General features: G+C 41.9%; 1 protein-coding gene across 1 annotated transcript in view; it reads right to left on the bottom strand.

Moving 5' to 3' along the window:
• Positions 1–23,205, bottom strand: part of CNTNAP2 (contactin associated protein 2) — a gene marked incomplete at both ends in the record, with an annotated part of 2,035,904 nt that overhangs the window by 184,529 nt on the left and 1,828,170 nt on the right. The gene's annotated exons all lie outside the window — the stretch shown is intronic.

Here is a 23,205-nt window from a genome sequence, read left to right as displayed (position 1 = left end):
TTGACATTCAAAAACAATTTTAGAGAATTTCATTTATGACTGCTCCTTGGGCTGAGTAGTCAGTTGATTCTGAAATTAGTCAGCTCTGGGGAAAATTCATCTTTTCTGTATGTGCAAATGGAAGGTTCTCCTAGGAGCTCTTTTAAAATGCTGTTTATGTTTTTGCTTTCAATTAGTGCTTGCAAAGTTGTTAGTGACCTGGTGTAATGATCAAGACAAAACTGATGGGCTTTGACAGGTCAAATGTTGATGTAGATATTTTTGGGTAGGCATTTCTAAACTCCTGCTACCCTGGCAGCTCGCTCAGTATGATGCATTTGTAAGATTGTGTGCTCTGAATGCCCGAGCAGCCCCGTTTTTCTCCCCATGGTCTTTGTTGTGATTTGAGTATTCTGGAAATATTAGTGATTTCTCAAAAAGGAGTTTCACCAAGAAAATGGAGAAATAAAAGTGATCTTCAGATGCCTGGAACAATGTTATGAGGGTCTCAATTACAGGATATATTAAATTCTGACCTGGATTATTTAATGGATATCACAGCTTTGGAGTCATTCCATCACTGTGCAATTCCGATTTTAAAAAATAGCTCTTACTCGAAAAGTGTTTTCATTAAAAGAAAAAAAAAAGTCTTCAATTTTAAAAAAGAGCAATTAGATTGTTTTTTAAAAACAGACATGTGCTCATTATAAAAACCTTAGCACCCAAAGATGCAAATAACTTACAATCTCCTATGCTGCTTTGACAGGAAAAAAACAGAGTCGTATTTCACAAAAAAGTAACAGCGAGCAGAAACTGAAATGGAACTAAAGGAATTGCTAAACTTTGGGTAAAACAAAGTTAAGAAAACATGATTTCACTGCCTCCTCTCTGGTTCTGATCCAAATTTCACAGTATTTGGCATTCATGCTTCCTAATTTGTGGTCTGCAGTAATGGCTATGTCCATGTTTCACTGAAGACAGATTTTTCTTTTTGTCTTTTATTTCATTCTTTTTGATATCAGTGGCTTTGAGGGAGAGGAATAGAAGTGTCTTTATTCTACTATTTTTTTATCTTCACTTTTCAGCGATCATTTTAATGTGGTATTTAAGTTTATCATTTTGAAGGATGTTATGACATACATAGTCTAAGAACTCAGTTTACTTCTACAAGGCTTAAAACACATAACAGAAGCCCTTCACTCTACAGCCCCTACCCCAAATCCCATTCCTTAGAAGGAATCTTTTTTTTCCCCCCGACATTAACTCCCTATTTCTAAGTAACAAGCTTATATTGTTATTCTTGATCATATATATTTTATAGCACTTGCATCTATATCCTAGGGTAATCTTTTATTTCTTCTTTTGCCTGTTTTCTGCGTACCTATCACTAATTAATCCTCCATTTCTCAACTGGAAGTGTAACTCTCATTTCTGTAAACAGAGGAAACTGTTCTGTATTTTCCTTGGAGATGTCGCCCCGGACTATCCATCTTCCTTTTTCAAGTTGAGCTGGTTGCTCTCTTGGCCTTGTGCACAGCTGCTGTCCTCGAATCTTCTTTTACCATCATCCTGGAAACTTATAGAGTTTCCTATTTATATCTAATAATCTGACATTTTATAATGTTATTAATTCATATGGTTTTCCCCCCTTCTTTGTTTTATGTTGAGCCCTTTCAATCTTTAAACTCATGCCCTTCAGTTCAGGGAAATTGTCTTTGATCCATTTATTTGACAATTCTCTCCATCCCTTCTTCTATGTTCTCTTTTTCTAGATCTTTTATTACCTGTATTTGAACTTATTGGTTTCGTCCTCTTTCTTATCTTTTGTTTCTCTCTTTTTCTCCTTTTTTTTTCTGCATGATTTACTAGATTTTTACCTTTGAAGTCTTTTATTTTTAAATTTCTGCTATCAGATTTTAATTTTCAAAATTGTTTATTTCTAATCTCTGAATTGCATGGGGAGAGGGCATACTTCCCTCCTTTCTTCATGGATGCAGTATCTTCTCTTCTCTCTCTGATCTGTTTTCCAAAGATGGCTGCCACAACAGCTCTCATTCTCCACCCCTGGAACCTGGGCAGCCTTGGGACCTGCTTGAACCAATTGGATGTGGCAGAAATTACGGTGCATTGCCTTGGAGGCTAGGTTACAAAAGGCAATGTGACTGTGGCCTGGGGAACTGGACCAATCACACTGGAGCCATGCTTAGCCAGGAATGCAGCTGCCTGTCCCAAGTCCGCCTTGGTGGAAGAAGCCACACTAGCGCAGTTGGGTGGCCACGTGGAGGAGCCCTGAGTCGACCTGAGGAGGGAGAGAAGCCTGGCCGGCTCCCCACTCCTCCAGGTCCAGCTGCCATCTGACTGCAATCCCCTTAGAGCCTCCAAGCCAGAACTGCCCATAGAGCCCTTCCAAATTCCTAGGCTGCAGAAACCATCTGAGATCATGAAATGTCTGCTGTTTTTTGTTTTTTTTTTTGGCTGCACCTCGAAGCATGCGGGATCTTAGTTCCCCGACCAGGGATCCGACCTGTGCTCCCTGCAGCAGTGGAAGCGCCGAGTACTAACCACTGGACTGCCAGGGAATTGCCAGTCTGCTATTTTAAGCCACGAAATTTTGGGAGCAATTTGTTATACAGCAAATGGACCTGCAACAGAGAATATGAACGGGAGTTTTTTGGTTTTTCAAAAAAGTTTGTTCTTCCAGTATGATCTTTGTTTACACTGAATCCTCTGTTTGGTCTTTGTCATGTTAGAGACTTGAATCACGTGACGGGTGATGATGGGGGAGGTGAGAGTGAGGCTCTATGTTTTGACCAGAAGCTTATTACTGGGTGGACTTCACAGCTGGGTGGCAGGTCTGGTCCATTTGTATCTACCGGCCTTCTCTCTCAGGGATGACCCTTTATCCCCCAAAGAGTCCTTCAGTTTTTCTCTCAAGGAATTTGCAGCCAGGATTTTGGAAGCCTGAGTGAAAACTTTCACTCGATTCCTGCACTGTCTGGAGCCTTGCCCTCCAGCGACAGAACCTCTAGTCTTCTGCCTGATCTGGCTTTAGGGCAGCGACCCCACTGGAGGGGGAAGATTGGCTCCATTGATAAACTTGAAGTCAATCCTCTGCTGTCAACTCCATCTTTCAGATACCCGGGCCCCCATTTCTGAGCCTTTCCAGAGGTCAGAGCACAAGTCTGTTGCTTGAAGAAGTTTTCCTTCAACCGGCTAAGGATGTAGCCTTCCTTTGTCTACTAAGTGTCTCCATTTGCTTGCTGTCCTTTATATGTTGCTGTCCTCTCCTGTCCTCTTTGCTCAGGTTGACTTGTGTCTTTTTTAAAAAAATCCTTTTCCAAGGATTTAAGGGTGAAGCAAAAGCAAATAGGTGTGATCAATCTGTCACATTTAAGTGGAACTGGAGCCTCTAATATCTTAATGAATGAATAGCTTAGCAAATAGATGTGCTCAGAGAGCACAAATTAAAAATTCATCAAAGATTGAATTCAGCTAATAAAGAAATTGAAAATTGTTCCATTTCACTGCAGTTTGCTCTAACAAGGCAAAGGTGAAGTGACCAAACTCTTTCTTCATTAGGAAATAAGAAAATGAAGACCCTTGGAGAGGTAGAACATACATACTCGTTTTCGTTTTGCTTTCAAAAGTCACACGTGCTCATTGGAAAAACAAAAAAAGGACCTCTTATAGAGGAAAATGGCAGAACAGTTCTACCATCCTACCCTTCCCCACTCCATCACACTACCTCTGGAGGTAACCTCTGGAGGTAACTAGTGCCAATAGTTTCCAAAATTTTTTAAAGAAGAATGGAAGGATTACATGAATATTTTGCTCCATATATAATCTGATTCCACTCATGCTGAAAACAACTCTGTGTGTGTGTGTGTGTGTGTGTGTGTGTGTGTACTGTGTACATGGTGTATATTATAACATGCACATACATGCTTTTTTTTTTTTTGGCCAGGGCTCCCCTTTACCACCATAAGATGCCAACAATCGGAATATTCATTTTTTTTTTGCGGTACGCGGGCCTCTCACTGTTGCGGCCTCTCCCGTTGCGGAGCACAGGCTCCGGACGCGCAGGCTCAGCGGCCATGGCTCACGGGCCCAGCCGCTCCGCGGCATGTGGGATCTTCCTGGACCGGGGCACAAACCCGCGCCCCCTGCATCGGCAGGCGGACTCTCAACCACTGTGCCACCAGGGAAGCCCAACTGCTTATATTAATGGCAAAAGAAGAGTGAATTCACCTTCATTTTTAGATAAAAGAAAACCAAATGAATGTGGCTGCATGCAAAATGCTACACACAGTACCATGCATCCATTTATCATCACCGGAGGGTGTCTGAACTGCAGAAATCTTTCTGAGCAGGGTTCTTGCCCAGGAAATGTACGGGCTTTTAATACAAACACAAACAAACTTTACATATTCTGCCTTTTAAGCTTAATAATATATCATGGACATTTTCTCATGTGAGTAAATACGTCTATCGCACTCCTCCTCATGGTTGCGTATCACAATTCAATAGCAGTCCCTCTATTGATGGATATTTCGTTTTCCCCCCTACATTTCACTATCCCACAAAAATATGCTATGCTGACTGGTCCTGTGGATGTGTATTTCTCTAATACTAATGAGTATTAATAAGAATGATTTTTGGTTTATTATTTTCATAACAATGAAAAAAAGGTAACACTGCTGATGGCGCTGGGAGAACCGGGCTTTTATTCGTATTGCACGCACACTGGCGCTGTGTTTTGGGAAATTAGATGGGCTCCACACACGGAAAGTCATAAACATTTTACAGCCGCTAACTCTACCTCTCTGCATGTGGCAATCCATCCCAAGTAAATAATGTAAAATACTAAAATGCCATTTACAAACACGTTTACCACAGTATTATTTAAAATAAAAAATTGGAAAGAATTTTTCTTTTAACTTTTCAATATTAACTGTTTTAAATTTTCAAATATACATACAAAAGTAGAGAGAATGATGAACCCACATACCCATCAGCCAACTTTAACAGTTATCAACATTTTGCCATTCATCTTCATCTGTCCCTCACCTCAATTCTTTCTCCCTCCTGGAATTATTATTATGAGTTTTGTTAGTTTCTGCTTTATAACAAAGTGAATCAGCTATACGTATACATATATCCCCATATCTCCTCCCTCTTGCGTCTCCCTCCCACCCTCCCTAACCTACCCCTCTAGGTGGTCACAAAGCACCGAGCTGATCTCCCTGTGCTATGCAGCTGCTTCCCACTAGCTATCTATTTTACATTTGATAGTGTATATATGTCCACACCACTCTCTCACTTCATCCCAGATTACCCTTCCCCCATCTCTACGTCTGCATCTTTATTCCTGTCCTGTCCCTAGGTTCTTCAGAACCATTTCTTTTTTTTTTTTTTTAGATTCCATATATATGTGTTAGCATATGGTATTTGTTTTTCTCTTTCTGACTTACTTCACTCTGTATGACAGACTCTAGGTCCATCCACCTCACTACAAATAACTCAATTTCATTTCCTTTTATGGCTGAGTAATATTCCATTGTATATATGTGCCACATCTTCTTTATTCATCCATCTGTCGATGGACACTTAGGTTGCTTCCATGTCCTGGCTATTGTAAACAGAGCTGCAATGAACACTGTGGTACATGACTCTTTGAATTATGGTTTTCTCAGGCTATATGCCCAGTAGTGGGATTGCTGGGTCATATGGTAGTTCTATTTTTAGTTTTTGAAGGAACCTCCATACTGTTCTCCATAGCGGCTGTACCAATTTACATTCCCACCAACAGGGCAAGAGGGTTCCCTTTCCTCCACACCCTCTCCAGCATTTATTCTTTGTAGATTTTTTGATGATGGCCATTCTGACCAGTGTGAGGTGATATCTCATTGTAGTTTTGATTTGCATTTCTCTAATGATTAGTGATGTTGAGCATTCTTTCATGTATTTGTTGACAGTCTGCATATCTTCTTTGGAGAAATGTCTATTTAGGTCTTCTGCCCATTTTGGGATTGGGTTGTTTGTTTTTTTGATATTGAGCTGCTTGTATATTTTGGAGATTAGTCCTTTGTCAGTTACTTCATTTGCAAATATTTTCTCGCATTCTGAGGGTTGTGTTTTCACCTTGTTTATGTTTTCCTTTGCTGTGCACAAGTTTTTAAGTTTCATTTGGTCCCATTTATTTGTTTTTGTTTTTATTTCCATTTCTCTAGGAGGTGGGTCAAAAAGGATCTTGCTGTGATGTATGTCATAGAGTGTTCTGCCTATGTTTTCCTCTAAGAGTTTTACAGTGCCTGGCCTTCCATTTAGGTCTTTAATCCATTCTGAGTTTATTTTTGTGTATGGTGTTAGGGAGTGTTCTAATTTCATTCTTTTACACGTAGCTGTCCAGTTTTCCCAGCACCACTTACTGAAGAGGCTGTTTTTTCTCCACTGTATATTCTTGCCTCCTTTATTAAAACTAAGGTGACCATGTGTGCGTGGGTTTATCTCTGGGCTTTCTATCCTGTTCCATTGATCTCTATTTCTGTTTTTGTGCCAGTATCATACTGTCTTGGAAACGATTTCAAGAGCAAAGATAGAAATTACCATTTCCTTCCTGTGAAATACTTAGGTTAAATAAATTTTGGTAAATCTGCTGGATGGAATATTTAGTAGTCTTTTTAAATGATGGGCATGAAGACCAAATGGTTTCAAGGAAAAATGCTTACACTATATATGCTAACAGTATGTTCATAATGATAGGTAGTGCATTGTAATAATACAAATTGATTTTAGGAACTTTGGAACAGATTTTCCTATAGTACAATATTCTAACACGAATCAATAACTAAAGATTATTTATTTGATGATGTAACTACATTACGGCAATAATGCAAGTAACCAGAATTCTGGATCTCAGTACCAAGGAAACTGCCAGGAGGGAGGATACGTTTCCTCTTTCTTTGCCCAGGCAGGGCTGGCCTCGGGCAAGACCATAAAAGAAGGAGGGCATCTCTGACTGCCCTCTTCTACCCGCTCTGCTCCTTCCACCTCTGACAAAATCTCAAGTCTCTGGCCTCACAGAGGGCACCTTAGCCACCTCCTCCAATCTCGTCCGCCGTCTTCCTCACCCCTAAATTACACCTGGCTCCATAAAGACGAAATCCACAGTCATGTGCCAGAGTAACAGCCTCGCCGTCCTCCCAGACCCACTCCTGCTAAATCAAAGGATGCTCTAATAGTAGCGCATCCGGCCACAGGAAAGACTGAGCAAGTTCAAAGGAAATCATTTTGGGTGGAGAGAGGCTACTCTCCAAGTACATTCCTTAAACTATTCCTACTCGTCCACAATTTCTTCCTTTTGAACTCACAGATGCTCTAAAAGTTTAATTAAAAAAATAGCAAATATCCCTCCAATGTAACGGTGGTGAGCAACTTTAGTAATGTGTGTGTGTGTTTGCACGGGCGCTCGGGTGGGGTGAGGTCAGTGATAGGAAGGGGAGAAGCTGGGTGGGGGCAGATGATCACTTACAGGCTTTTGTAAAAGAGGATGCCTACTGCTACGGTCTGCATGTTTGTGCTCCCCCCAAGTTCACACGTTGGAATCCTGATGCCCAGAGTGATGGTGTTAGAAAGTGGGACCTTTAGGAGGTAATTAGGTTATGAGGGCGGAGCCCTCATGAATGAGATTAATGCCCTTATGAAAGAGACCCCCCTGAACTTCCTAGCCCTTTCTGCCATGTGAGAGTACGAGAAGTCTCTGACCAAGAAGAAAACACTCAGCTGACAACACTGGCAGCCTGATGTTGGACTTCCAGTCTACAGAACTGTAGAAGTAAGTTTCTGTTGTTTATAAGCAACCCAGTCCATGGTATTCTGCTATAGCAGCCTGAACAGACAAAGACAGCTGCTCTGGATTCTATCTAGTATGCCAGCCAGCTGTGTCCTGGCTTGTGAGTTCTTTACTCACATTTGTCCAGAGGATGTTTTATTTGCCTCATAATCTCCACATTATCCTTTGGCCAGAGGAGGGAAAGCTCACGTTGCAATCAGAGTATTGCTGTGTAGCCATCATGAAGGTGTGTGGGCTGCAGCAATCCCAAAAGCTCACAGCTGTAGACTGAATTCCCTCTGTAACTTCTGTGCAAGGGTGTGAGGGGATAGTGTAGCTGACCACGTGTGTCTGCCCTCCTAGCTCCTTATAAAAATGGACGTAGAGCTTTACTTTGGTAATTTCCATGGTTTTTTGGATTTTGGAATTTCAGTCATCAGAAGCGCATTACTTACAGCGCTGTCTTCAGACTAGAATAGAGATATTGCAATCCTTCAGCAGCCGTCAATCAGTAATTCAAAGCATGAATTTCATCAGTAGGAAAACTCACAGAGCATGGCTTGTATTTACCCTGCAAATCACCTTCTTTGTTATAAAGCAGTCTAGACTGGTCTCTCATGTCAGAAGAATTTGGTCAGACTCTCCATGTCCCTTGTTACATTCCTCACCTTATATATTTGGAGAGAAAAGTCTGCTCCATTATTAACACAAAATCATGGATACGGTACCCTAAAAAATACGAAGAAATGTCTTGTTTTCTGAGGCTCACAATTAGAAATCCACAGGTCTGGTTCAACTCTGCCTCTGCTTTTCTGTGCTGTGTGTGTCTGTGCGCGTATATCCGAGAGAGAGAGAGAGAGAGAGAGAGAGAGAGAGAGAGAGAGAGAGAGAGAGAGAGTGTGTGTGTGTGTGTGTGTGTGTGTGTGTGTATGTTTCCTCAATCAGCCCCACAGAGAGAGCCTCAGGAAGGCAGGCAAAGAAAGAAGGGAAAAATATTCAGAACTTTTAGGACTTAGGCCTACACATAGCTATTAGGCTGGTGTGATAAAAAGAGGACGAATTGGGCAGGATGTGTTACCTACTATCCATGGCCCTCACTAACTTGCCATTATACACAGGACAACTACCAGAGAAGGATGCCCTGCAGACGTGTGCTGAAGTACTCAAGGGCAATGTGGACATTGGTGAGTGGACCTGCTTGCAGGGGAGTCAAAACATTAGTAATCTACAAGCAAAACCCTCCGGACGTTTTTTAGACTGGTTCCTTTTAGATTCATGAAAGAAAAGAAGTGCACAGAGTTTCAGCTGAAACTGTGAAGTTAACATGCAGGAAAGATAAAGGGTGTTATTTCTGTGAACTTCACATCGTTTAGAGTTCTGATTGTCTCAAGGCTTTAGGTTATTTCAAGCTTTAGATTAGATGTTATTATTTGTCCTCCTTGGGAATTTTGAAGGTATGTGTACGTTCCTGAGTTCTTAAAGGCACAAGGATTTGAAGCCAGAGCCTGACATCCACTGTTTCTTCATGAAGATGTTTTCTGTCTGTGATAGAGATGGTGGTGCAGGATAAGAGAAGACCTTCTAGCTATCAGAAATGTCCAGATATGGAGTGAGCCACCTCCTGTGGCACCGCATCCTCTGTCAAGCACAGCCTGCACCCCATCCAGTGGGTGTATCACAAAGAGGACACTTAGCTGGTGTACATGGTGGAGAAAACACCAGGCCTGGAGCTGGGGTAGCGCCGAAGCCACAGGACTTTGGATAGTAAACTTAACCTCTAGAAGCCTCAGTTTCTTCATTTTCAAACAGGAGTGCTAATACCTATAGCTCAACATTGCTGTGGTGATTAAATAAAGTAAGATATGTGAACATACTTAGTTCAGTGCCTGGCATAAAAGGATGAGTTCAGTAAAATGTCAGTTGAATACGAATAAATGTAATATACATTTCAACCCTGAGATACTTTGATTTTGTGACAAAAAGAGCTTCACAAACTCTTAACAATATAAGAGAAATTGAAGAAGTGTTGAAATAAGTCACCCAATAACATTTAAATGTTAGGGTAAAAGCTGAAAGTCTGAAATCATGATAAATTCATTACGGTAATAGAAGTAAAACTTTTTGCACTAGCCCTTGATATTTTTAAAGAAGTTATGAAGTGCTGTAATAACCACTTGTGGCTTCTGATTCAGTAGGAGACTACGAAGTCACACAAGGTAAATTTTTGCTTATTTAATAGGAGACGGGGGGCCTATAAACTTCTTCGAAATTTATAACTTCGTCTACTGTTTTAATTTGATTTACATGACTTAATTTATATTTTTAACCAAATTTATAAGATTCCATTATAGGAGACACTTATTAAGGAATTCTAAAATGCCAACAGACTAAAGTAGACCCATTTAAAATGGATTTAAATTAGATTATTCTAATAGTAAAGTTTAGAAAGCATTTCAGTGGCAACCTTATTCATCTCTGATTCTAAGAAGAAACTAGCAATGGTCTTGTGCAAATATTTGAATTACATTTGGCTTAAGCATGAGAAATACCTGGACTCATTAACCTGAACTGAAGTTTCATCCTTAATAAGGGGGCAGAGAGACTGTGAATCACTTGGGACAAGGGGAAAATTTTAAATGAGGCTTCTAGAATCTAGCAGTCACTTTTTATTTTTTGAAAGTGTATATTCAAGGAACCAGTATTATTTTCTAAAGACCTCAGTAATAACCCCAAGAGACTGCTTCTGAATCCATTCTTACTTAAGCTCAAGTGTATCTGCTGCTTTAATGGTGCTCCAGGTCAAACGATGCATGACAATTCCATGATACAGACAGATTTAATCATGGTCATGGCATGCAAGTGTCGGACTGACTATGAATGCAGCCCTGCAGGCCATGGAATAGGAAAACTCTAATGTTTAAAGTCTTGCTGAATGTTTAATCTTTGAGCTCTAGATAATACCTGTCACTGCTGTCCAGACGTGGGCAAGTACTAATGTAAATAGGTGGGATGTCCAGCTTTCTTCTGCAGGTAGGGCAACACTACCCATGTGGACGGAGAAGTTCTGTGCAGGGTTTCCTGGTGGCTTTTGAAAGGCAATATATTATACTTTTCAGTCCTCTCTCTAAAGAGACCCTCAAATGCAGGACCTTTGACTTAGTGATTAATAACCTTCAAAATCATTTGCATTTTCATAACATTAACGTTTTTCAAAGTACTTTCACCTACATCAGTTCATTTCATCCTCACAGTCCTGTGAATAATACATTTTACATAATTAAGGCAGTTTATAAAGAAACTGAATGCCAAGAGAGTCTCTTGCTCAATTTTGTTTTCAATAATGTTGAAATTGGAATTCAAGGTATTTTTTGCTCCACTGTTCTAAATGATATTAGCTTTCTCTCTTCAACCGAGAAAACTCAAAAAAGGACCAATTCCTTTTTTTAAAAACCAAAATTAGTTTAGAATGATATTGGCTGCATTGCTGGTCATAGGGGTATGGTTGAAAAGAACAGAAGATTTGAAAGAATATTTTTGTGCCTGCAAGGGTGGCAGAGAGAATGCTTCACGTAGGGGCTTGAAGTGGGGACCTTTCTTTAAGCTACACTTGACCCAACTCCTTGGGGAGTAACACAGGAAGTAATATTGGCCCCCGGAGTGGTAAATGGTAAATTCGTAGAAGTCTAAAGGAAGCAAGTTTGCATTGGTTAAGTCTGAACTTTAGAACAGAATATTAAAATTGAATTTGGTCATGTTAAAGTTAATAAAGAGTTCTTAGAAGACCTCTTTTAACAAAAAAAGCAGGGATAACTGTTATTTACGTGTCAATTAACTGATCTGTCTTTGAAGTGGTATCTTTAAGGAGGTATCTTTAAAGTAGAAATACAAAGAGAGGGTACCATTAAGCACATATAAAACTCTTGGGAAATAGGGACGAGGGAAAAATCTAGGAAGATGATAATAAAATTTTGGAAAATTGAATAAAATCCCCTATTCTTTTTTCTTTTTAAAATAAATTTATTTGTTTATTTTTCGCTGCGTTTGGTTTTCGTTGCTGCGCGCAGGCTTTCTCTTGTTGTGGCGAGGGGGGGCTACTCTTCGTTGTGGTGCACGGGCTTCTCACTGCGGTGGCTTCTCTTGTTGCGGAGTACGGGCTCTAGGTGCACAGGCTTCAGTAGTTGCGGCACGAGGGCTCAGTAGTTGTGGCTCGCGGGCTCTAGAGCGCAGGCTCAGTAGTTGTGGTGCACGGGTATAGTTGCTCCGCGGCATGTGGGATCTTCCCAGACCAGGGCTCAAACCCGTGTCCTCTGCATTTGCAGGTGGATTCCCAACCACTGCACCACCAGGGAAGTCCCACCCCTATCCTTATTTAGAGAGCAGTTTTAGGTTTACAGCAAAATTGAGAGAAAGATACAGAGATTTCCATATACTCTCTGTTCCCACACATGCATAGCCTTCTCCACTGTCGACATCCCACACTAGATTGGTATAGTTGCTACAGTCACACTGTTGATTTGTCAAAGGTGCTGACACATCATAATCACCCAAAGTCTACAGTTTACATTACAGTTCACTCTTGGTGATGTACATTTAATGGGTAAAGGCATAATATGAACCCATCATAATAGTATCTATCACACAGAGTAGTTTCACTGTCCTAAAGATCCCCTGTGCTCTGCCTACTTATTCCTCCTCCTCTCTTCCACCCAACCCCTGGAAACCACTGATGGTTTCAATGTTTCTACAGTTTTGCCTTTTCCAAAATATCATATATTTGGAATCATCCGGTTTCATATTGGCTTCTTTCACTTAGTAATATTCATTGATGTCTCCTCCATGTCTTTTCATGGTTTGATAGCTCATTTCTTTTTAATTCTGAATGGATGTGCAACAGTTCATTATTCATTCACCTACTGAAGGACATCTTGGTTGCCCCCAAGTTTTGACAATTATGAATAATGCTTCAATACACATCTGTGTGCAGGTTTTCATGTGGACATAAGTTTTCAACTCCTTTGGGTAAATACCAAGGAGCATGATTGCTGGAACATACGGTAAGAATATGTTTAGTTTTGTAAGAAACTGCCCGAATCTCTTCCAGAGTGACTGCACCATTTTGTATTCCCTCCAGCAATGAATGAGGGTTCCTCCTGCTCTACATCCTTGTTAGCATTTGGTGTTGTCAGTATTCCAGATTTTGGCCATTCTAATAGGTGTGTAGTGGTGTCTCACTGTTGGTTTAGTTTGGATTTCCCTGATGATAGATGATGTGGAGCATATTTCACATGCTTATTTGCCATCTGTATAACTTTGGTAAGGTGCCTGTTAAGGCCTTTGGCCCACTTAAACATTTCCCTATTTTTTTCGGATTAGAAGCAAAGCTTCACAAAATATCATTGATTGGTGGGGAACAAGTTGAAAAAGAGTTAAACTGATCTAATCCTAAACTGTTTTGTTTGCTGTTAGTTTTCCAAAGCAATCTATTTTTGTAATATTAAAAGCAAATAAGTATTTCTTGTAAATATCAATTACATTATTTCAAGAATAAACGCTTTTAAAAAAAATTGGGATGTTTTAAAATTTTGTCTTTTGGTTTTAATGACATACCTTTAAGTGGTTTTTATTTTTGTTATACTTGAAGTTCATAGGGCTTCTTGAATCTTTAAGCTTGAGATTCATTCCTGACAAATGTTTTTTAAAGAAAAAAAGGGAGAGGTCACTGGGGGAGAGGTCCCCCAGTGAAACGCCTCCCCCCAGAATTCAGTGCAACCCAGCACTATCTACCCTACTACCCTTGGATGGGACTGTAAGAGCAGCTCTGGCATTGGCACCTTCACAGTGGGCTGGTTCCGTATCCAGGTATCACTCAGCACTTTCTGTCTCGCTTTCCTTTGTACTGCAGTGGGGTCTACAGCCTCCACTTCATTCCAAGCCCCGTCTCATTTACCTTGGTCTCCTCACTGTCAATCCACTGCTTCCCACATAGTAGGCTTTCAGTAAGTGTTCTGTATTTCACTATACTTGTGTCCAGTGCATATAAGGAAATTAAATTTTTATTAGTGATCAAGCCACTTGATCTTACTTCATTCATTCAGTACACAGATATGTTAGATTTTACTGCCAATGATTCAATTTCATTGAGAGTCTTTGCCTTATGGAACTTGAGTAGTTCAGAAGCCACCTTATATTTAGTGAACTCATCACTTGGAAGATCAGCTAGAGAACATTGGTCAGGCTGAGTTAAACACTGCTCTATATCATGTGCCCAGACCTCATGAGAACATGGAGATAACACATTTAAAATGCCAAGCTGGGGCTTCCCTGGTGGCGCAGTGGTTGAGAATCTGCCTGCCAATGCAGGGGACACGGGTTCGAGCCCTGGTCTGGGAGGATCCCACATGCCACGGAGCAACTGGGCCCGTGAGCCACAATTACTGAGCCTGCACGTCTGGAGCCTGTGCTCCACAAGAGTGGCCACGATAGTGAGAGGCCCGCGCACCGCGATGAGGAGTGGCCCCCGTTTGAGACAACTAGAGAAAGCCCTCGCACAGAAACGAAGACCCAACACAGCCATAAATAAATAAAAAATAAATTTAAAATGCCAACCTGGGACCTCCCTGGTGGCGTAGTGGTTAAGAATCCACCTGCCAACGCAGGCGACACAGGTTCGAGCCGTGGTGCAGGAAGATCCCACATGCCGCAGAGCAACTAAGCCCATGCACCACAACTACTGAGCCTGCGCTCTAGAGCCCACGTGCCACAACTACTGAGCCCATGTGCCACAACTGCTGAAGCCCGCGCGCCTAGAGCCCGTGCTCCACAACAAGAGAAGCCACCGCAATGAGAAACCAGAGCACCGCAATGAAGAGTAGCCCCCGCTCGCTGCAACTAAAGCCTGTATGCAGCAACGAAGACCCAACGCAGCCAAAAATAAAAAAATAAAAATAAAAATTCTTAAAAAATAATAAAATAAAACGCCAAGCTTAGGGATGGCTCAGAGAGAGCAGTTGGCCCTAATCATTTCCGCTGCCTTAGGGTTTGATCTTCACTAGAGAAAAAAAGCAAAATACACATTTATCTAAATCAACCACTACTACAGTCAACTGCAATTGATGGAGGTAAAAATATGTGAATGAGTTCAGAGCCAGGGCAAACATAAGATGGGCAGATCAAAACCCCCCAGGCTTGATCATTTAGAAAGTGAATTTCCTCTAGCCAGGAGATGCCTAGAATGAGCCCACTTGCTAAGGCCACAGCTGCCCGCTGGCAATGATGATCATCTGAGAAGGTTGTGGAGAGGAGAAGTTGCGCATCAGAGGCAGGTCTTCATCTCCCGTAGGAGTGATGAAGTACTCTAGGGCAATGTGAATCTTGGTGAATGGACATGCTTATAAGGGGAGCCTAAAACGTGAGTAATTTAAAAGCAAAACCCTCATATAAAATAGATAACTAATAAGGACCTACTGTATAGCACAGGGGACTCTACTCAATACTCTGTAATGACCTATATGGTGAAAGAATCTAAAAAAGAGTGTATATATGTATATGCATAACTGATTCACTTTGCTGTGCACCTGAAACTAACACAACGTTGTAAATCAACTCTACTCCAATAAAAATTTTTTAAAAGGCAAAAACCTCCAGAAAATTTATTAGATTGATTATTTTCAGGTTCATGAAAGAAAAGAAATGGATAGAGCTTCAGCTGAAATCATGACTAATCGGTAGGAAATGATAGTGTATTATTTTTATAAACTTCATATTATTTAGAGTTCTCATTATTGCTGAAAAATGAAGAATAAAAACATTCAACAAAACACACAGGAAAATAAAAATGGTTGCATCCAAAAAGGTCCAAGACCTGGTAGGTATTAGAAATTGGCACAAACTTGAAAAAATGTTATTTATCCTAAACCCAAAGCAAAGTCCAAAACTGTGTCCTTTATTTTGTTTAGTGTTTTAGAAAGGGCTTGCTTCTACCACTGACTTTTAAATCCCTTTTTCCAGGAAAGCTAATTAACCAGGTTTTTCTTTATACCTGGGACCCCAAAGAAAACCCCAGGCCAGGGGGAATGTTATTTACCGCCATGAAATTCTGTAATAAAGTCACCTCAACTTGTTGTCCATCTTTGCAGCTTTGACCTTTTGGAATCAAGCCAAAAGTAACTTCTTTTATCCATGAGAATTTATGGACCTTTGTCCACAAATATTTTCTTTTATCTTTTGTTTTTTTAAAGGTTTTAATGAGATTATCTTATGTTTCTATGATATTTTTAAGTTGTATCCTAAGGTCTGAAGATTTAAGAAAAGTATTAATTGAGGAGTATTTTCCCTTCCTGAATAGCATTGTAAGAGGAAGAGGAAAAATAATTCAATTCTTTTTCCTCTAGGCATTCATCCAAATCTATAAAAGCTCCTGTTCCAATTGGAAATGAAAAAGAAGCCAGTGAAAAACATCTCTTCCTGCTGGTGTGAAACTCTCCTGCAAGCTGGGATCAAGACGGGGTAGGTCGACCTGAGGAAAAATGGCCATTGTTGCCATTAACTAGTTTCATATAAGGATGAGATCCTAAGATGCAGAACTCCAAGAGTTCTCTTCTCTCTCTCCCCCACTTGTTTTATAATATTTTAAATTAATTAATTTTCCCTGAAAGGCTTCAAACCCACTCTACAAGGGTAGCCCATGGGTTTCCTCTGCTCCCCGTGCAGTGCCTGGAGCCATGGAGAAGCAGAGTTCGTAAATATCCAAAGTGCATTGGGCAAACCCACCTCTCCCAACTCGCCATGAAACATCCCTCTAGGAGGCAAGAGCGGAGGTCCCCTCTCCCTTACGGGTTGAACTTGGACTTGAGTCTAGGTCTCCCTTCAGCGAAACAGAATCCTGAACTCTTTCAGTGCTTTCCTGTCTCCTGATGGGCTTTGTATTAGGAAGGGATGCAGCAGCTGCTAAGGTGACCCAAGTTGTCTCTTAACAGGGATGGATCCCTTGTATCAGGAATTGCACTTGTGGGCAGGACCCCTGGGATGCAGAGACTGTTGTCTCCCTCTCCATCTTCAGAATATCTGCATATTCCTCAGTCCATCAGGATTTAGGTTCTGGAGATAACCTTTTCAGCTTCAGAATAATATGACTGTGACCACAATAGGCAGAGTGGACATTTTATGATGCTGTCATTGCTCCTGAAGTGGCAGAGAAGCAATCTAGAACTCAGAGGTAACTGAAACGATGCCGGTTAGGCATCTGGCATTTAAAGCTTTTATGGAAGGGTTAAAGCATGACATGATTTAAAGTAAAAACAAAAATACAAACAAACAAAAAGAGAAAGAGTGCTGAGACTGAAAAGTGACACATGCTGCCTGACTGATGGGTGCCAGGTTCTCCATTTGGAAATGCGCTCATACGATTCCGTGTGGTCCTCCCAGTGAAATTAAGAAGTAGGATTACGTGTTTCTGAAGGCCAGGCCAAGTGGAGTTAAACCATTTGCTCAAGGTTACATGACCTGCAAGTGAGGAAGCTGGATTCAAACCCATGTCTAATCACATCACCAATTTTCTATGTAGGGACTTGAGTTAGCAATAAAGAGTTTCTTCTGTATAAATAATTTAGGTCATAAAATGTTAGTCAATGTCATGACCCTTGCAGGAAGAGGAGGAGACTTAGCTGGACCACAGTGAGGGTGGTGTGCACTTGTGTGACTGTAAGTGACGGTAACACTGCACCTATTCACCATCCTCCATCACTCGTAGTCACTGCAGTCCTGTGGCCTTGGTCCTTCTAATTTTGGACTTTATCTGAATGACAAACAAATAGTGTTTGAGAAGAAAAGACAACTCCTTAAACTCAGGAAACGGTTTCTGAGTATTTATGGATATGGGCTTTTCAGCTGCAGTCTGGGTTTGGCAGACGAACATGAAAATTTTTATAAAAAAAAAGAGCAGAGAAGTGAATTAGGAGATATTTTTGTGCCTCTTGATGATAAGTTCTTGCTAAACTTGGCTCAGTGAAGGAATCCTAATGAAGAACTGTTCCTGGCAGCCTACGTGACAGCTCATTCACATCTCCTGCTTCCGAGTGTACTAGATTGTCCTAGTCTTGTAGATATAAACCATTGAAATGTTTTGAAAATTTCAGCATAGTCAGACTAAACTCTACTTTCAAGGCTCCCAGGCATATTAGGTGTTCACTGAGTGTTTTTTAAAGAGATAAATCAATAAATGATTACAGTTTACACCTAAATGTGGGGAGAGAGGGAGAGAGACAGAGAGAGACAGAGAGAGAGAGACAGAGAGGGAGAGACAGAGGCTCTGTTCAGATCTTGTATGCTATTTTTTCTTATGATAAATTCTGCATCCAAGAATGTGCCGATTTTTTTTTACTGAATCACAATAACTAAAAAGCTTTAAGACTGGGGGTTCTGTTTTTCGTTTTATGTGAACCTACATGAAGGACCAGGCCTTGGTGAGAAGCAGTAACACACAATGGTGGTAAAGAACAGGAGCTTTGAGTCACTGCCTGCGTATAAACCCCAGTCTTGCTACTTACTGGTATGTGAACCTCAGGCAAGCGACTAATACCCACTTGTGTCTAAATTTCCTTCTCTGTCAGATGGGGAAAATAATAATAGCACCTACACAGGGTTGTCATGAGTATCAGGTAATGTTAACGTAATTAAAGACCTTGGCACACTGTCTGGAACATAACAAGTTCTCAACAAATGACAGCTGTTACCATCGTTAAATGCAGGAATTAAGCATCACAGATTTTTATATGCACTTGTATTGATTTCCTAGGGGTGCCGTAATAAAGAACCACAACCTGGGTGGCCTAAAACAACAGAAATTTATCCTCTCACAGTTACTGAGGCTGTAAGTAAAAGAAATCAAGGTGTTATCTGGGCCACGCCCCTTCTGAAGGCTCCAGGGGAGGATCTTCCCTTGCCTCTTGCAGCTTCTGATGACCCCGGTGTTCCCTGGTTTGCGGCAGCGTCTCTCCAGTCTCTGGCTCCATCTCCACAGGGTCTTCTCTGTGCAGCTGTGTGTCTTTCTGTGTCCTCTCCTCCTCTTGTAAGGACACTCCCATTGGATTTAGGGCCCGCCCTAACTCAGTACGACCTCACCTTAATTACATCTATAAAGAGCCTATTTGCAAACAAGGTTCCGTTCTGAGATTCTGGGTGGACATGCACTTGGGGGAGAGGGACACTTATTCAACCTGTGATTGTATTCAGCTACCAACATTTAACATAGAAATTGCTGTTGCTGCTATAGGCCTGTTACTTTCCCTCTTGCTTGAAAATAGAAGATAAAGTTTGCTTCTAATCATGTTGCTAATTTCTGGTTAGAAATAAAAATGAGGTTGATAGTCATAAATGTGCTTTGAGGCTTGACTATCTGAGAAGGAATAAGTCTATTAGAGAAGACAACCTCTGGCACGTCCAGGCAACTATCCATTTGGTCCCCAGTGGGGGTCCCCGCTAATCCTGGGGATGACAGACCCACAGCTGAGCCTTCCGTGTAGGCTGCGGTTCGCTCTGCTCCCAGAGGAGTCCACAGCCTCAGCCAATGGGCTGTGAAGGAACGGTGCCACGGGATGGAGCTGTGTCCACGGAGCTTAAGTGGCTGCTGGTGGGTGGACATTCTGAAAAGAGGGGATACTGCATGGCTATCTGTAGAGATGAGGTGACTGGCTATGTGGTCCAAATCACAGAGTTTCCAGGAGGCCCTCATGCTCTCTCCAAAACCTGAATCTTTCCCCAGTTAGCATTCCTATTTAATAGCTCTTCCCTGGGAGAGCTAACAGTGATGATCACATCTTTAGAGGTGCATTTGAAAAAGGGCTCTGGGAGTTTTTTGTTTGTTTGTTTGTTTGTTTTAACATCTTTATTGGGGTATAATTGCTTTACAATGGTGTGTTAGTTTCTGCTTTATAACAAAGTGAATCAGTTATACATATACATATATCCCCATATCTCTTCCCTCTTGCGTCTCCCTCCCTCCAACCCTCCCTATCCCACCCCTCCAGGCGGTCACAAAGCACCGAGCTGATCTCCCTGTGCTATGCGGCTGCTTCCCACTAGCTATCTACCTTACGTTTGGTAGTGTGTATATGTCCATGCCTCTCTCTCGCTTTGTCACAGCTCACCCTTCCCCCTCCCCATATCCTCAAGTCCGTTCTCTAGTAGGTCTGTGTCTTTATTCCTGTCTTACCCCTAGGTTCCTCATGACATTTTTTTTTCTTAAATTCCATATATATGTGTTAGCATACGGTATTTGTCTTTCTCTTTCTGACTTACTTCACTCTGTATGACAGACTCTAGGTCCATCCACCTCATTACAGATAGCTCAGTTTCGTTTCCTTTTATGGCTGAGTAATATTCCATTGTATATATGTGCCACATCTTCTTTATCCGTTCATCCGATGATGGACACTTATGTTGGTTCCATGTCCTGGCTATTGTAAATAGAGCTGCAATGAACATTGTGGTACATGACTCTTTCTGAATTATGGTTTTCTCAGGGTATATGCCCAGTAGTGGGATTGCTGGGTCCTATGGTAGTTCTATTTGTAGTTTTTTAAGGAACCTTCTGGGAGTTTTTTGGTACGAGATCGGAGAAGGGCAGAAAGGAGTGCCTCCTGTCTCTGCTTGGCTGGTGGGTGACAGGGACCATCAATGCGTCACTACAAAGCAGAAGAGCATCATCAGGAGACACCGCTGGAACCCTCCTTGTCCTCCTGAGCTTCATGAGGCGGCAGCGCGGGGCAATTCGATTTACAGATGCAACCCTATATCCTTCTCTCTGAATCAAAAGCAAGCGAAAGTGGTCTATGTCGGTCCCATGCCGGTCCTGGCGTGAGCTCCTCACCTGGCTGAGCGTGACACAAGTGTTTTTATTTTCACACAACTTGGCCCCAACAAGGCAAACCTTCCTCCAGGGCCCATCTGAAGGTTGATCGCTTTGAAGGCTTGTGAAAAACTGGGCATTGTTAAATGTACTAAGAGAGAGATTTTTCAAAGGTAATTTAATTATATGCAGTCTTCACCTGAGATGCTACTCCATTCCAGATAGTGTGATTACACGGTATAATGATTTCTGGTTAATAACTAGATATTTTCTAACCAGAGACAGTCAGGTGAGTCTTGAATGCATGGGGTAAGAACTCGGTCACTTAGTACTTAGTTCTTCTCTAAAAGAGGAAAAAAAGAGGTGATTCACCCTTGTGTAAAGATTAGAAAACACAGCAAAAGGTAAGAAAATAAATGCTGGTGTTTTCATCCCCCACCCAGAATAACGACAGTTAATATTTTGAGGTGTTTCCTTTTTTGTTAAATAAATTTACTTAGTTTTGGCTGCGTTGGGTCTTCATTGCTGTGCGCAGGCTAACTCTAGTTGCAGCGAGCGGGGGCTACCCTTTGTTGCGGTGTGCGGGCTTCTCATTGCGGTGGCTTCTCTTGTTGCACAGCACAGGCTCTAGGTGTGCGGGCTTCAGTAGTTGTGGCACACGGGCTCAGTAGTTGTGGCGCACAGTCTTAGTTGCTCCCCAGCATGTGGGAAGTTTCTGGACCAGGGCTTGAACCCGTGTCTCCTGCATTGGCAGGCGGATTCTTAACCACTGAGCCACCAGGGAAGCCCCTGATGTGTTTTCTTACAGTTTGCTTTCCTCGTGTGTGTGTGTCTGATTTTGTACAGACATATAATCAGGCTGTGTGTGGTATGTATGTTGGTACCTGTTTCACTGAGTCAGCAAAATATTGTGAACAGTTTTCCATTCACAAGCACAGAGCTATTCTAGCCAAAGAAGGCCCGCAAAGGACTTTCAGGAGCTCACGCTTTGGCAGGTGGCTGTGGCCGCGCTTTCTAGAGGCTGAGTTCTTTGGCTGTAGCCTCCCTGGAGGTGTGGTCATAGGAGCTGCTGTTCTGGGAGGTGAGACCCCGACCGGAGGGAGCACCTGGCTGCAGGCCTCAGAGGGAAGACCCCGTCCGGGAACGAGCTTGCCTTAGTGCAGATGAAGCTTTCCTGGATTCCTCTCAACCAGTACCACCCTCATCCTCCCCAAGTCAAGAGGATACTTGTCTTGACTTAGAAGGATGCCCACAAATACTTTCCAACTATGACATGCAGTTTTTAATTTTAATTTTTTGGGGTAAAGCCACTAATTGAATCAAATGTAAACTCATCCTGCTAAACAGATATTCAGAGAATATTTAGGGATCTTCTGTGTAAACAGTTTGAAATAATGTCAGTGGAAACTCACGAGCTTCCTTTGACCTTATCTTGAACATTGGCAAAGCTGAAGGGTACATACCCTTGCCTTTCAATTCGTGAATATTGCGTGTTAACCCCCAGAGGTTGTGTATGAGCCACGGTGCTTAACCTAACTCTCCAAAAATAAGGGGCTCATGATTTTCTTTAAATTGGCACTTATGCAGTGGAATCTCTCAGGCATTAGTGCTTACTTGATTGCATTCAGACACCACTTTGGCAAGGGAATGACTGCACTAAATTAGCATCAAGCACAATGAATGGTAATTGCAAGACTGTCATTTCTACAAGTGCAAAATTAATGTGTTCTGCAAACCCATTGCACTGTGTGCCACGGGAAAATCATGGAGCCGCGCTGTTCCAAGCGGAAGAACGCACTGTAACAGCGGCGGTAACGTGCTGCGGATTATTCAGCAAAGGTGTTCCTCTCCACCTTTGTTGTTGTCTCACGCTCATTCTTCAAGCCCTGCCTGACCTAATTTCTATGCTCATGTTATAGCACCGCCAGACAGTAGCCTGGATGTACAGAGAATGTTATGGAACAATTTCCTCCTTCTGTGTGGCACCTTGTGTGAACAATGCCAGCCTAAACAACCCTCCAAGTATTCATGAGAGTATGAATAGGCTACTTATGTAAAGCTTCTTATAAAGAGATGCACCAGCCATTTACAGAGAACTTTACCCAAATGCTATACATTTGTTAGAAAGAGAAGAGTGATTTACGCGCATTTCAATTGTAGCTTAAGAAGACTGCCAGCCCTGCCTCTCCCCATCTCTCCCGTTTACAGGTGGGACAGGAAGCCACAGGCCAGTCGAATGAATTTCTTCCGGTCATGCAAGATCACAGGGTCTACCCCGAATGACAACAAGCATAGGCACCAGGCTCTTGGAGTCAGCTGACTGGCTCTGCAGAATTTATTAGGGATTAATCATTCAAGACTGAAATAATGCAGTAACAACAGACCTATTAGATGTGGTATCTCAGTATTCCTGCGGTGTAGTGGAGGCTGAGAACCTCCCACAGAGGCGTCCTATAGAAGAGGGATACTAAAGATAATGACAATAACTGGCCAGAGGGCTTGCTTGTGAGTCCAGCTTGAATCCAATCTCTTAGCAGCTGGGGGAGGGGGT

Source organism: Leucopleurus acutus (genome assembly GCF_964270905.1).
Source record: "Leucopleurus acutus genome assembly, chromosome: 9".
Taxonomy (NCBI): Eukaryota; Metazoa; Chordata; class Mammalia; order Artiodactyla; family Delphinidae; genus Leucopleurus; species Leucopleurus acutus.
This window is presented reverse-complemented; position numbering and strand designations above follow the sequence as displayed.